The 13769-nt window shown below is 48.5% G+C and overlaps 1 protein-coding gene across 2 annotated transcripts in view; it reads left to right on the top strand.

Moving 5' to 3' along the window:
- Nucleotides 1–13769, top strand: part of CHST11 (carbohydrate (chondroitin 4) sulfotransferase 11) — a 293711-nt gene that overhangs the window by 140805 nt on the left and 139137 nt on the right. The gene's annotated exons all lie outside the window — the stretch shown is intronic.

The raw sequence follows: 13769 nt of genomic DNA on the forward strand, positions 1-13769 counted from the left end.
ATAGCTCCATTTTGGCATCCAGCACTGGCTCCATACTCATCCTGAGCAGAGCCCAGTGCTTAGACCTCCAGCAGACGTCACCAACTCCTCTGTCTGTTAACTGTGTAATAGTTCCTTCTAATTTGGGAAATAATTTAGGGTCCACAGATAAATGCATATGTATTATGTCCATAATAGTGAGATTTTTTTTGGTTGGAATAGAAGAGGATCTGGAGGTGCTCTCTTGGGGAAATAGTTAGAAAAAACAAGGTTGTGGACATCAGAATGGTAACTAATTATAGTTTATTGAGCACTTACCTTGGGCCAGGTCCTACTGCATGCACTTGATGTGGATTAATTTATTTAGTCCTACTAGGTAGGCATATTGTTCTCCCCATTTTACAGATGAGGTAACTGAGGCCAGGAGATAGAGTGTCTCATCAAGATCACACAGGATGTGAACCCATGTATATTAGTTTGCTGGGGCTGCCATGAAAAATTGTCACACATCGTGGCGTAAAACAACAGAAATTGGTTTTCCCACAGTTCTGGAGGGAGGATAGAAGTCAGAAATCAAGGTGTCAGCAGGGTCAAGGTGTCAGCAGGGTCATGCTCCCTCTGAAGGCTCTAGGGAAGAATCCTTCGTTGCCTCTCCCTGGCTTCTGGCAGGCCTGGCAGTCCTTGGTGTTCCTTGGCTCGTAGCTGCATCTGTCCAGTCTCTGCTTCTGTCTTCACATGGTCTTCTTGCCTGTGTACATCGCTGCATGTCATCTCTGCCCCTTACAAGGACACCAGTCATGGGATTTAGGGCTCACCCTAATCAAGTATGACCTCGTCTTAATTTAACTCATTACATCTGAAAAGACTTTATTTCCAAATAAGATCACCTTCTGAGGTCCCCAGTGGATACTGCTCCGTGGTCTCAGCCAGACCCCTTCCTGCCTTCCAGGAAGAGAGCAGAGAAAGGAGAAAGAGAGCAGAAGCCTAGGTAGGTGCATAGTTTGCCCAGGTGGCCTTGAGACAGACAGAGGATAGGCGACAATCCCTTTGTGCCTTTGAAGAGGCTGTGTGGCCCGGAGAGACGGGAGCCCTGAGCGAGACACCTGCCTGAGTGAGGTGGGGTTCCCCGGTGCAGCTTTCTTCCTTGAGGGGAGAGGGGAGGCTTGGGGTTAATGCCCCGCCGTGCTTGAGTAGCTCAAACGAAGGCTCCCTGGACTGTTGCCTGTCTCAAGCAGCGCGTTGCTGTGTCTCTGAAGCCGTGGGGGAACCCCAGCGGCAGACGTCAACGTGTCCAAGTCGTAAAGTCAGACTTGGAGCCCCAGACGGGGAAGAAAGTATTTTGGCATGTCATCTGCATCACTGCAAAATAAATTTGTAAGCATTCCCGGGAAACTGCAGGGGAGAAGGTAAAAATTCTCCAGCAGGCAAGGAAGGGTAAATGAAAATTAACTGTACAAGGCTCATAATTACTTATTTAAAGTGTGTAAAATATAATTAATACGATCTGTATTGCAGTGCTGTCTCTCCTGTTTTATTTAAGTGAACATAAAATGTAATTTATAAGGGCTTCCCTAGGTTAACTGCCAATATCAATTCCCTGAACTGTGTTTTTCCACAGGGTCTTACGTTTCTCAACAATAAAGTTTGTCTGCCACTGTGGGGGTTTTCAGGGACAGAATTCGTGCTGAGGTTTGGAGCGGGGGCTGGTTCTTCTTCACCCCAGACACTCACGCTCCCCACTTCTTAGGCCAGCGCGAAGGTACCAATTCCTATTAATTCTCTTCTCGGTTAATGTGGGTTTTTTCATGTCACCGAGGGTGATACTGTGTACAGAAAACACTTCTAAGGAAATTAAAGTCACAAATCTAGGAACCTGCCTTTAAGTTAAGAATCTTATTCTTCTATTCATAAACCTGGTAAATTTTAGCCGTTACATTTAGGGGGCCTTTGATTGATACTTGGCCCTTCAATACACTTAGCCTTCTTTTAGCCATTTAAATTGCACTTAAAATTTAATATATTTAAAGTCTTTTTTGAGTACTTCAGTTGCCTGGTTAACGAATAAGCAGGTACTTAATATAAATCTGATACCTCAAACTTGCAAATATAGTGGATCTTACGTTTTTTAAGTGCTCCAATATTATATGTAAACTTAGAAGATTTCAACTTAAAATCTTTAGTCAAATAAATTGGTCAATTAAATCTTTCATATTGGTATTGCAAAGTAGATCTACTCAAGTAGGTCAAAATCTAAAAAATATTAATATTATGGGTTTATTCTTAAACATTTCTATACTTATTTTTAAAAATAGCCTCATGGAAATATTGTTTCCATGTGAAATCCACCCATTTTAAGTGTAGAATTCAATGAATTTTAGTATATTTACAGAGTTGTACAGACATCACCACAATCTTATTTTAGAACATTTCCATCACCCTAAAAAGAAACTCTGTGTCCACTTACGGTCACTTGCCACTCCCGCCCTGGCCTTAGTCACCGCTAATCTACTTTCTGTCTCTATATAGTTGCCATTTCAGGACATTTTCTGTAGTTCATTTGAAATCATCCTGAGTTTTTAAGGAAATATAATTTTGGCATCTCCAACAATTTCGGGGTCACCTTCTCAAGCCATTTCCTGGACAACGGCCTCAGTGGCCCGAAGTTTCTTCTTCAGAGCTGAGCTGTGCGCTGAGTAGGGGCTCTGCAGCCCCGGCCCAGACTCAGGTCACCACCTCCCTAACTCAGATGTCTCCCACGGAAGACCAGACCCCCCCAGCCAGCTGCATTTCATCCCGATTCCTTGCCTGCCCTTGGGCTTACAAACAACTCTTAATCGAGAGCCGACTGAAGTCCCTGCTGGCGATGTCTGACCCTGAGGCCACTGTTCTGAGGTTCTGCTTGTGGCAGCCACACTCCAGTAACCACCTACCATCCCCACAGTGCAGCTCTGAGGCCACCAGCCAGTTGGCTCACCAGCAGCTTGGGGGTCCCACCTAGGGCGATGCTCCCTGTCCCAGCAAAATAGCTTACAAAGCAAAACCCTAGTAGCAGGGACTTGAGCACATATCTGCACGCCTATGTTCATAGCAGCATTAGTCACCATGGCCAAGGCCAAACAGGCAAATGGATACACAAAATGTGGTATGTATGTACAATGGAATATTATTCAGCCCCCAAAAAGAAGGAAATTCTGAAACATCCTACAGCATGGGTGAACTTAGAAGACATTATGCTAAGTGAAACAGCCACGCTCCAAAGGACAAATATCATGTGGTCCCACTCGTACGAAGTACTTAGCGTTCCCAGATTCACAGAGACAGAAAGTAGAGGGTGGCTACCGTGGGCTGGGGAGGGGAGTGGGGAGTGCTTATTTAAAGGGTACAGAGTTTTAGTTTGGGATGGTAAAAATGTTCTGGAGACGGGTGGTTGGTGGTGGTTGCACAGCAGTGTGAATGCACTTAATGCCACTGAACTGGACACCAAAAAGTGGTTAAAATGATAAATTTTATGTCTATCTTACCATAATTTAAAATAAAAAGCAAAAGCCCAGTTGTATTATTATTTTGCCTTGAAGATCTTATTCAGGGATTTCAGTTTGACTATAGAATCAAATGAATGCTTTCTCACTTTGGCCTCAAATCCTTTTTTGGGTTAATAAAGTATCAGTGAAGAAATGAAGGTACGAATAAAAAACTAATGAAATGCCTGAGCCTTGTCGGCCTGTCCTTTGCAGGCACCTACACCCCCTCCCCTGACCTCGCTGGGCCCCCTGGCATGAGTTTCTCCTTGTCCCCTTGTCCAGATGTCCCTTCATGGCACTCTCTCTGTGTGCACCTGGTCCTCCTGGCTGGCTGGCCAGTGTCCCCAGACCTTTCCCAGATGCGAATGCCCTGGGGCGCTCGGTCAGCTCCTGCTTCCCAGGCCTCTGCAGGAGTGTTTGATGCAGAGGGCTGGGAAGAGGCAGGGAATGTAGGGTTTTTAATAAATACCTTGGATGACTCTTATCAGGAAGGTTTAAAAGACCTTGGACTGGAGTAACTATATTTAAAAAATACAGTTTTTTGGGCAAGGAACTTTCATTCATTCATTGATTCATTAAGGCCCTGAATTTAGGTACTTTTAGGTACTGAGGATCGTGGTAGAGGAGACAGTCCAAGTCCGTCCGCTCCTGGAGCTATAGTCTTGTGGTAGCGATGGGCAGTAGCCAATAAAGCATTTGCAATAAAAAGTCAGGAGGGGATACGTGCTTGGAAGAAGAATACAGTGAAATAGGGGAGGAAGAGGGAGAGAGAAAGAGAAGAGAGGCTGTGTGAGGTCGTGTGTCAGGGAAGCCCTCTCTGGGGAGCTGACGATGTGGTCAGAGCCCAGATTGAAGAGGAGAGCAGTCGGTGTCCGGACGGGTGTTCCAGGCTGGCAGAGCAGTGAGTGCAAAGGCCCTGAGGCTGATGCCTGGTATTTTTGAGAAATAGCAAGATGACCAGTATGGTGGAGGCAGGGTGAGGGCAGGCAGGGGCCAGGTCCTAGGCCTTGGAAAGGACCTTGGATTTTGTTCTAAGAAAGTGGCAGGTCTTTGGCGCAGGGAGGATGTTGCGATCTGATTTGCATATTTGGAAGATTATTCTGGCCACTGGTGGAGAATAGAGTAAGGAGGCCAAGGTGGCAGCAGGGAGACCAGTTAAGAGGTTTTTATCATAGCCCAAGGGGGACGTGATGGTGGCTGATACCAGGGTGGTGAGGGTGGAGACGTTCTGATGGGTGGGGTATAGCAGATGAGGAAAGAGGAGTCCAGAATGATCCTGGGTGTTTGGTCTACACAGCTGGGGCATAGTGGTGGCCTCTACTGTGACGGTGGACATCGTTGGAGGGAAGTCTTAGGTGTGGAACTCATGAGTTCTCTTTGTCAAGTTTAACGTATCCTGTTGATAAACAACCTCAAATTGAACCTAAATGAACAATCTTATCCCTAACTTGACTCTTTGAAGATATCTAAGTTAACAGTTTGCAAACCATGCATCACAACCCATTGGTGTGTTATACAATCAATGTAATGAGTTGTGACTAGTATTTTAAAAAAATAGAAGAGAATAGAAAATATCAGTTCATTGCACGTGATAAAGATACATAGTTTTTCATGAAACTTTTGTTTTGGTGTTATATGCATATTTATGTGTTAACTGGGTGCAAAAGGGGAAAGGGATGAGGCCAGGAGTCAGGAGACCCTTGTTCTAAATGTAGTCCTGCCCATAACTAGCTGTGTGGCCTTGGACGAGTCACTTCCTCTCCTGCATGTCTGTTTCTCCACCTGCAGAATGAGTGGGTTCGACTGGATCAGGGTTTTTTAATCTTTGAATGCCTGGTACCTCTCCTCCTGCCTCCCCTCCTCCCTCTCCTCCCTCTCCTCCTCTCCACTCCCGTCCCCTTCTCTCTCTCATTCTCCCTTCCTCTCTCCTCTCTTTCCCTCTCCCATGCTCTCTCAGGGGTGGACAGCATGCCCCGCTGGCCAGAAAGATCATTTTTGAGCTTTGTGTCTTAGTCCATTCAGGCTGCTATAACAAAGTACTATAAACTAGCTGGCTTATAAACAACAGAAACTTATTTCTCATAGTTCTGGAGGCTGGGAAATCCAAGACCAAGGTGTTGGTAGATTCGGTGTCTGGTGTGGGCTGCTTCTGCTCCATGGACAATGTCCTCACGTGGTGGAAGGGCCAAGGGGCTTTCTCAGGCACAATCCCATTCAAGAGGACTCCGCCCCCTTGGCCAAATCACCTCCCAAAGGCCGCACCTCCTGAAACTGTCATCTTGGGGGTTAGAATGTTGGGGGGACGCAAACACCCATACCATAGCACTTTGCATCCTGCCATTACTCTTGCTCTATCAGACCCCTCCGTGAGGATACTTTTCCCCGACCCTACGTATCCATTCTTTGTGCTTGTGTGAAGGTCATTGCACCTGATGGTCTCTTGTCCTAGACGTGCCTGATTCTTCACTACCTGTCAGGGTGACAACTGGTTTGTATTTAAGCACAGATCCTGTGCTTTTGGAAGTGGGCACAGCTCTCTGTGCTGGGCACATCTCTGCAGATGGGCCAGAGTCCTCTAAAAGAGGGAGGGGTTGATTGCAGAGGCCACTGGTCGTGGTGAATCCATTTGGTGCCCAGTTCTTCTCCTGGCAGGTAAAGATTTTAACGTGCACAGTATATTCCTCAAAGCTGAGTAGCAGAAGCCCCCGCTGGAAGGCGTCTATGTCAGTAAATCTCATGGCTCTTAGAGGAAGTGGTGTCTTTTCTCTTCCCAAGCGATAGCCAAGACACCTGCCTAATTCTGAGATTTACACCCTTGACCTTCATCTGCCAAAATTTAATTCACTTAGTTCTGCAGCCACCTCCCACAGGCCGGACCTCAGGAGGGGTTTCTTGTTTTGAGGAGCTCGCAGTAGTGTAGGGGAGGCTGACATGGAATTGCCTATAATGAGGGTTCAGATTATGCCCAAGTCAAATAAACCCCCAAATCCCTCAGTATTCTTTAGCAAATTTGCATGTAGGGTCTCCAGGAAGGAGAAAGGGATCTGGAAACGGTTTTAATGGCTGTGAGTCGTCGCCGCCGTGGGAGGGACTGTGTGAAGGAAGGAATGGGAAGTTGGAAAGCTTAAGTGTGATAATGCTATAAACGATAGCTTAGGCTGAACTCTATTCTCCCCTCAGTGTCTGGGGGCTCCTAAAAAGTCACCTGTGATACAGGTGTGCCGGATGTTTTGTAAAGCACCCAAAGGCCCTGCTTAGTGGGAGGACACTGGGGCGACAATCAGGACTGCCTTTCTGCTTGGCCCCCTCTGGTCCCAAGCATCTATTCGGCTGTGACACATCTCATTTCAGAGGAGTGGGGGAAACGTGAAAGGTTTGGGTCCAGAGAGATGTGGGTTCGAATCCCAGCTCGGCCACTCACTGGCTGTGTTACTGTGTACATTCTTAACTTCTCCGAGCCTCAGTTTGCTTGTCTGTAAAGTGGGTGTGAGAGCACCCACCTCCTGGGTGGTGGTGAGGCAGAGAGGAGAGACAGTGCTAAAGGTTCATGTTTATTAGGAACTTGTGGAGCTCATTTCAGGCACATCACAGCAGCACGAAAGCATATCGTGTGAATTTTGCTTTATGTTGTTGTGTGTTTGCTTTAGCTACTTTGGCTAAGAAGGCCAGTTAAACCATTTTGAGGAAGAATTGGTACTTTGAGAAGAGTTTGTTAGGAACAAACCTGCTAACTTACTTCTCCTCTTTGTTCTTTAGCTATTAGTAAGCGGTTTGGCCTCATAGTCTTTAGTAGAACAAATATCTTTGGTTAAGTCTTGAGGTCACTTGACCTGTTTGTTGTTTCATTTTCATTTGACACAAATGGACCGAATACCTGCCGAGCAGGAAGCGCTTGGGCAGGGGCAGGGAGATGCGGTGGACTTGGCCGGCGAGGGGCGTGGCTCCAGGGCCCTGCGGTGGGAGGGCACAGCCCGGGCCTGCTCTCCAGCCCTGCTCTGGGACCTCTGGCCACTCTGCCCCCTCCCTGGGCGCATTTTTCTCCTCTAAAAATGAGCTGGAGTGACCAGATGAGGGCTAAGAACCCCCTAGACTCAACATGAGTCTGGATTCAAAGCGCTATGGATTCCTTGGGATAAAATGAAATCTCACGGAGATACAGGTTCCCTAGTATTTTTCAGTTTCTGAGTGGGTGAGCTACGGATGCAGTTTTTGTGAGGACTCTTGGACCTCTGTTTGCCTCTGGACTTTATGGGCACCTTTGGGGACTGAACAAGTCTAACCTAACTGCGCTGTGGAAGGAGCCTTCATCACTTTGCCCCTTTTATTTTGCTGTCTTCTCTGTCCTCCTGTTCTAAATGTTCCTCCCAGAGGTCTAGCCACAACGACACATTTGGGTTCTAGTGTTGGTGAGTGACTCGAAGGGAGTCTTCTCTTTGCATTTAAAAGCAGAGTGGTGGCCGAAAGGACAGTGTGAGCTGTCCCTAAGGAGAGCGTCACAGTGTAGGGTAGAGGCTGGATTCTCCTGCTCTGAGATGCCTTAACCCTGCTGTCCTCCTGGGAGCATTTCAGACCGGAGCCCTGGCTACTGAGGCAAGACGGTCTCTTGTAAGAACTGCTTCTGGGGCTCAGGCTCCAGAGCTGAAGACCAGCAGCTCTGCTTCTATATAAAGCTGCTTTTGTATTATTATTACTATAAGTAGTAGTGTTAGTAGTAGGGTGGCACTTTCCATTTGAAAAACCTCCCCTCGCCCCGACCATGGTCTGGCCTTGGTCGGGGGACTGTAAACCAGGCAGGAATTGGTTTCACGGCCAAGTATCGCTTTCACCTCCACAGTCTCTCCTGGGCCCATGGCTCCCCCCACCCCACCCCTCGTTACTGCTTCACTGCCTCCACCCTGCCCCTTCCACCCTGACTGCCTCACCCCCGGCAGTTCTAGGGCTTCTGCAAGCCCCGGTTCTCCAGGGAGATGTCCCACTGCCTTGTGCTTAGAAATTAGAAATTTTGAGTTGGAAGGACTTAGCAATCACTGGGTTCAACCTCTTCACCTGACCAAGGAGAAGACTGAGGTCCAGGGAGACCTCGTTCACAGTGAGGCTCTTAGTTTGGTGGCAGAGCTAGGGTGGAACCCTGCATTGTATAGTTGAGTTCCAGAGATTAGGAAGTTGACCCAAGCCAAGGCTACTTGATGGGCAAAACCAGGACCCGAATCTAGTTCTGACTGAACCTTTGGCACTGATAGGTGGCCAACTCGTCCTAGATTGCCTGGGACTTTTCTGGTTTTAGCACCGAAAGTCCTTTGTCCTAGGGATCTCCTTGGCCCAGGCAGACCAGATTGGTTGGTCACTCTAGTTTCAGCACAGTGACCTCGGAAGGCGATAGGGGAGAGCTGGGAGACTTAGTGTCCTCTCAGGGCTGGCTGTGGGTCTCCCAGTTGCAAAGCAGAAGTGCCTGTCCCTAGAGGAATGGCTCCCCCGGGGAGCTGGCATTGCTCACCCTTCCCACTTGATGGGGTTGAATCAGACACGGTCCTGTCCTGACAGGTGGGCTGGACCGCACTGCCCTAGGTTCCCTGGCATGAATTTGTGCATTTGGAGAAAACATCTCTGCAACTGCATTGCTGCTCTGCACGCTTAGAGCGTGGAGTAGATGAGGAATCGCACCCAGCGTGTTAGCAAATCAGATTTGGAAAGTGGCCGAAGTCAGCTGAATGTTGGAGTCGATTCGCTAGTGGGGGGAGTGCAGACCCATTTGGACATAGGCGATTGAGTACAGAAGTGCTTCACTTTGAATATTGAGGGAAGTGACCTCACAAAAATGGTGGAAGTTATGTGTAAAAGTGCTTTAGAGACAGCACGGCAAAGTAGTGAAGAGCACCAGTTCTGGAAATAGAGCTGGGTTTGAACTTGCTCCTTGTCCTGCCACTTACTGGCTGTGTGATCTTGGACAAGTCACTTAACCTCTCTGGGCTTCAGTTTCCTCAACTATGAAATGGGAATCAATGATATTATTATATCAAATGTACAGGGTTTTTATGAAACGATGTGAGAAAAGGGCTTAGCATTGCATTAGGCATGAGGTACATGGTAAATTCTCAATAAATGGTAGTTTACTGTGTCTTGTAAGACCCGACTTCCACCCTGGCTCTGCCGCTAGCTAGAGGGGGCTTTGGGCAAGCAGGTAAGCTCTCTGAGTTTCTTCTGCAAATTGAGGGGTTGGACTGTACGATCCCTCGGAAGTCCTAATGTCTTTGGTTTTATGACGGGCATGACAGGCAGGTTCCTACTCAGGGTCCCGCAGCATTGCAGCTTTATGTCCTCAGACCTGAGTTAACAATCCAGGAGCCCCTCTGTTCCAGCACTGGCAGGGTCTCAGGGAGCCACTCGGAGAATGCGGCGGACTTGGTTCCTCGGTCGCGAACAAACTTCCCATGGCCCGCTGTCCGTTAGGAGTCCGGGAATGGAGTGTCCACTTGAACACAGTGTGCTCTCCGTCCCAGTGAAACAAACACAAGCGGCTCGACTTTAATTGTAGCTTCATTTGTGTGTGAAGTTCTGAAATATGCAGAACTGTTCCTGGGTCCGAGAAGTCGTACTGTAAATTGATTCTTAAAAAACTGTCTTGAATCCCATTGATTTGAGTTTAGACGGGAGAAAAGAAGTGTTGTAATAAATAAAGCTCGCAGTGGGGTGGGCAGCGGAAGGCCACTGTTACGTGCCCTGAGGGATTCTTTTCTTGGGGCTTTTTGATCATCAGACCTTTCATTTTCAAAGGAAAAAAATAACCATAGCCCAACGCTACTGGCAGTTTCCTCTCTCTATATGGCAAGAACCAACCTCTGTGATGCTCTGCAAGGAAGTGTTAAATCCTAGATCGTTCATAAACCTTTTGAGTACCTACTGTGTGCCAAGTACCAGAGAAACAGCATGAATAAGACAGAGTCTATAACCCCCAAACCCAGTGCCTGGCAAGGTGCCGGCATATCGTAGGTGCTTGATAAAAATTGTTGAATGAATGAGCGTAATAACTGATCATTAATAGCTTGCCATCACGGCATTCTGATGAAGGCTGTAACACTCGATTACATTTGGGATCACCTGTCCTAGAAGTGACCAGCCAGCCAGGTCTCAGGCTAGGAGGAAACCATGGAGGTGGTTTGGCTTATGTGGCACTAGAGCCGTGGTCTAGTGTGGTAGCTGAGACTCTTTCGGGGTCAGAATTCTGTCTCTACCTCTTACTAGTCATGAGACCTAGGCAAGTTACCCAACCCTGCGTGGCCTCAGTATTCCCATCAGTAAAGTGGGGACAGTAGTGCAGAGCACAAGTACTCTCTAAACGCTAGCTGCCACCACTGTCTGGGCGCTGGTTACTCAACCTTCTCTGAGGCCACTGTTTCTAGGACACACGTGGGATAAATATTCTAATGCTTATGTGAGTATATTCCGGGCCCTTCCTTTGCCTCCCAGGCAACATGGGAGTTCCTCATTATTGTCATTTGGATGTGACTAGTCCTGTAATCAGTTGTGGTCCCTAGAAACCAAAAGGCTCTCCGTGGCCTGAACCTGAGAAGGGGCACAGTGGGGCCCAGCTTCTAGGGAGTGTCTGTACCTTCACCCAACACCAGCACCGGGCACGTTCCACAGCTCTCATTGTAAATGTCATGCTATCTTTGGACGCACATGGAGCCAGGTTGTGTGGGAATTACTTATTCTGCAATCGGATTCTTAAGAATTAGAAGGCATAAAGTATGATTTGTCTCCCTCTTCCCCATGGGGAGGGGTGGAAACCTTATTAGAATGCAGATTCCTGGGCCTTAACCCCCATCTCCCCTCCTTCTGATTCAACCAATCTGGGACGAAGCCAAGGACATGCCCAGAAATCGACCTTTATAACAAGCAATCTGACGGAGGAAGTGAGTAGAGCGCACGTCGAGAAACTCTAGGTTTTGGAGCGTGACATGAGGATCTGGGGGGACTTCAATCTGTTCTTCGTCTCTCTTGACTCTTATTTCCATCTTTCAGCAGATCACTGGGTCCCTTCTAGTCATCTGGCTCTTACTGGCCTCACAGGGGTGGGAGACAAAGTGCCGACCTGAGCGTCCCACCCAGGTGGGCAGGGGTGGGCTGTGACTCGGTGGTCTGTTTCCTCCTGGCAGGCGGTGGGGAGCTGGGCTTCAGCTCACGAGTTGGGCAGCGCCCGCCAGCCTCCAGTCTCATCTTGCCAACTTTCCATCAACGTGGCCCTGACCTTAGCCGAGTGACCGCAGTCACGGGAGGCTCAGAGAGGTTATCTGCAAAACGCAGGGACTTCCTTCCCCGTGGGAAGGATCCCTGGCACACCGCGCGTGCTCCAGCAGCGGCCGGATTGTTATCGTTCCCATAAAAAGCACACAAGGCCCCTTTGGCTTTTGTGGCCTGGGGAGCCAAAGCGGGTTCACGCGGCGCCCGCCCTGGGAAGTCACGGGCAGGGCTGGACCGGGCCCTGGCGGCTGCAGGCAAAGGCCCCGAGGTTGGGCCCCCCACGGTCAAAGCATTTTAAAGGCCTTGTATTAGAAAAATAAGCCAATTAAATAATACTGCCCCCTATAAAAGCAGACTTTTAATGGATTCCACGGTAGGGTTTTCACCGCGGCGGTGGCGCAGCCCTAGGCCTGGATGAGCCTGTCTGCCGCCATGGGGAGAATTTAATCTTGCACGGCGTGGGCATAATTTTACAAGTTTTATGGCTGTTTTTACTCCTCCGAAGTGTTGCTATGTCATTGTGCACCGAGGGCAACTTGCGTGCATTTAACAGTTTACCTCCTTTTTGGTGGAAATGAAAAATGAAGTAATAAATTAAAGAAAAACACAACGTAGAATTTTTCCCCCCCGCTCTTCTTGGGGCAACCATGGAGGAACAAAGAACCAGTGTTGCCGTGCGCGGCCTAATCAAACTCTAATGGCTTCTATGTATTGACGTTCCCTGCAGAGCCCTCCTCCCCGGGGAAGGCTGCGGGCGTGTGGGGGTGTTTGGACCTGGTACTGCTGACCCCAGGAACACTGGGGGCAGCTCTCCAGGGTCGGGGTCAGCAAACTACACCCCGAGGGCCAAGTCCAACCCTGCTGCCTTATTTTTGTTGAATGGCGGAGAAAAAACTCAAAAGAATAATATTTCCTGACACATGAAAATCAGATGAAATTCAGATTTCCCCGTCCATGCATGACGTTTTGTTGGCGCTCAGCCATGCCCATTTGTTGCCGTATCGTCTGTGGCCACTTTCACACTGCAGTGGCCCAGGCGAAGAGTTAACGACAGACATCCCGTGGTGCAAAGCCTAAATGCCATCTGGCCCTTTACGGAAGTCTGCTGACCCCTGCCCTAGGAAGTCAAGGGAAAGGAGAGAGAAGACGCGGCCTCAAGTTTCCTGGGAATGATGATTTACTTTCGGGGTTTCCACGGGGCTCAAAGTGACAAGTCAAAGGTGGATCACCTGGGAAGGATTTGATTCTCCTGGAGACCTTCCTCCGGGAGGAATCAGCTACTGTGGGGATGACTGTCCTCACTCTTCTGACCTCAGATTGACTTCTGAGCAGAGGGCCCTGGCTTCTCCCCCTCCGGCCAGCCCGCCCAGTCTTCTGAGCTGTACCCTGCTCCAGGTCTGGTAGCTTCTCCTCAGCCTACTTGGTAGCTCATGAGTCGGGAAGTTCCCCCCTTCCTTCCAGGGGCCAAGCAACTTGTGTCATAAATTGTTATGTGCAAACCTAGCGTACGATCTAGAATAGCTTCAGAAATTTATAACCAACACTTTGAAACTCTGGCTGTTTGCCAGGCACAGTTTTAAGGATTCTGCATATGGTAGTAACTCATTGAATCCTCACATCCAACCCAGGGAGTTAGATACTCTTCTCATTGCATCTTACAGATGAAGAAGCAGAGGCACAGAGAAGTTAGGTAGTTTGCCCAGGGTCACGCAGCTGGTATATGGTAGAGTCAGGATTCAAACCCAGCTGTCTGCTGCAGGGAATGTTCTGCTGTCTACTCTTCTGCCACTACAGAGCGGATGAATTCTTTAGGTTTATGAAAGGATCTGTATTTCTTGTTCCAGTCATGTTCCCATCACATTGGTCATTGAGAAAACTACCTCCTGTTTGAGAAGAAAGCACTTGTTCATTCATTCCTCTCCTATCCTGCCCCCTTTCCCTCTGGCCTTCCTCCCTCCTTCTCTCCTTCCTTCCTTCCTTCTTTCCTCCCTCCTTCCCTCCCTCCCTCTCTCCTTCCTTCCTTCCTCCCTC

This window comes from Propithecus coquereli, unplaced genomic scaffold (assembly GCF_000956105.1).
Source record: "Propithecus coquereli isolate 6110/MARCELLA unplaced genomic scaffold, Pcoq_1.0 Scaffold316, whole genome shotgun sequence".
In the NCBI taxonomy this organism is placed as follows: domain Eukaryota; kingdom Metazoa; phylum Chordata; class Mammalia; order Primates; family Indriidae; genus Propithecus; species Propithecus coquereli.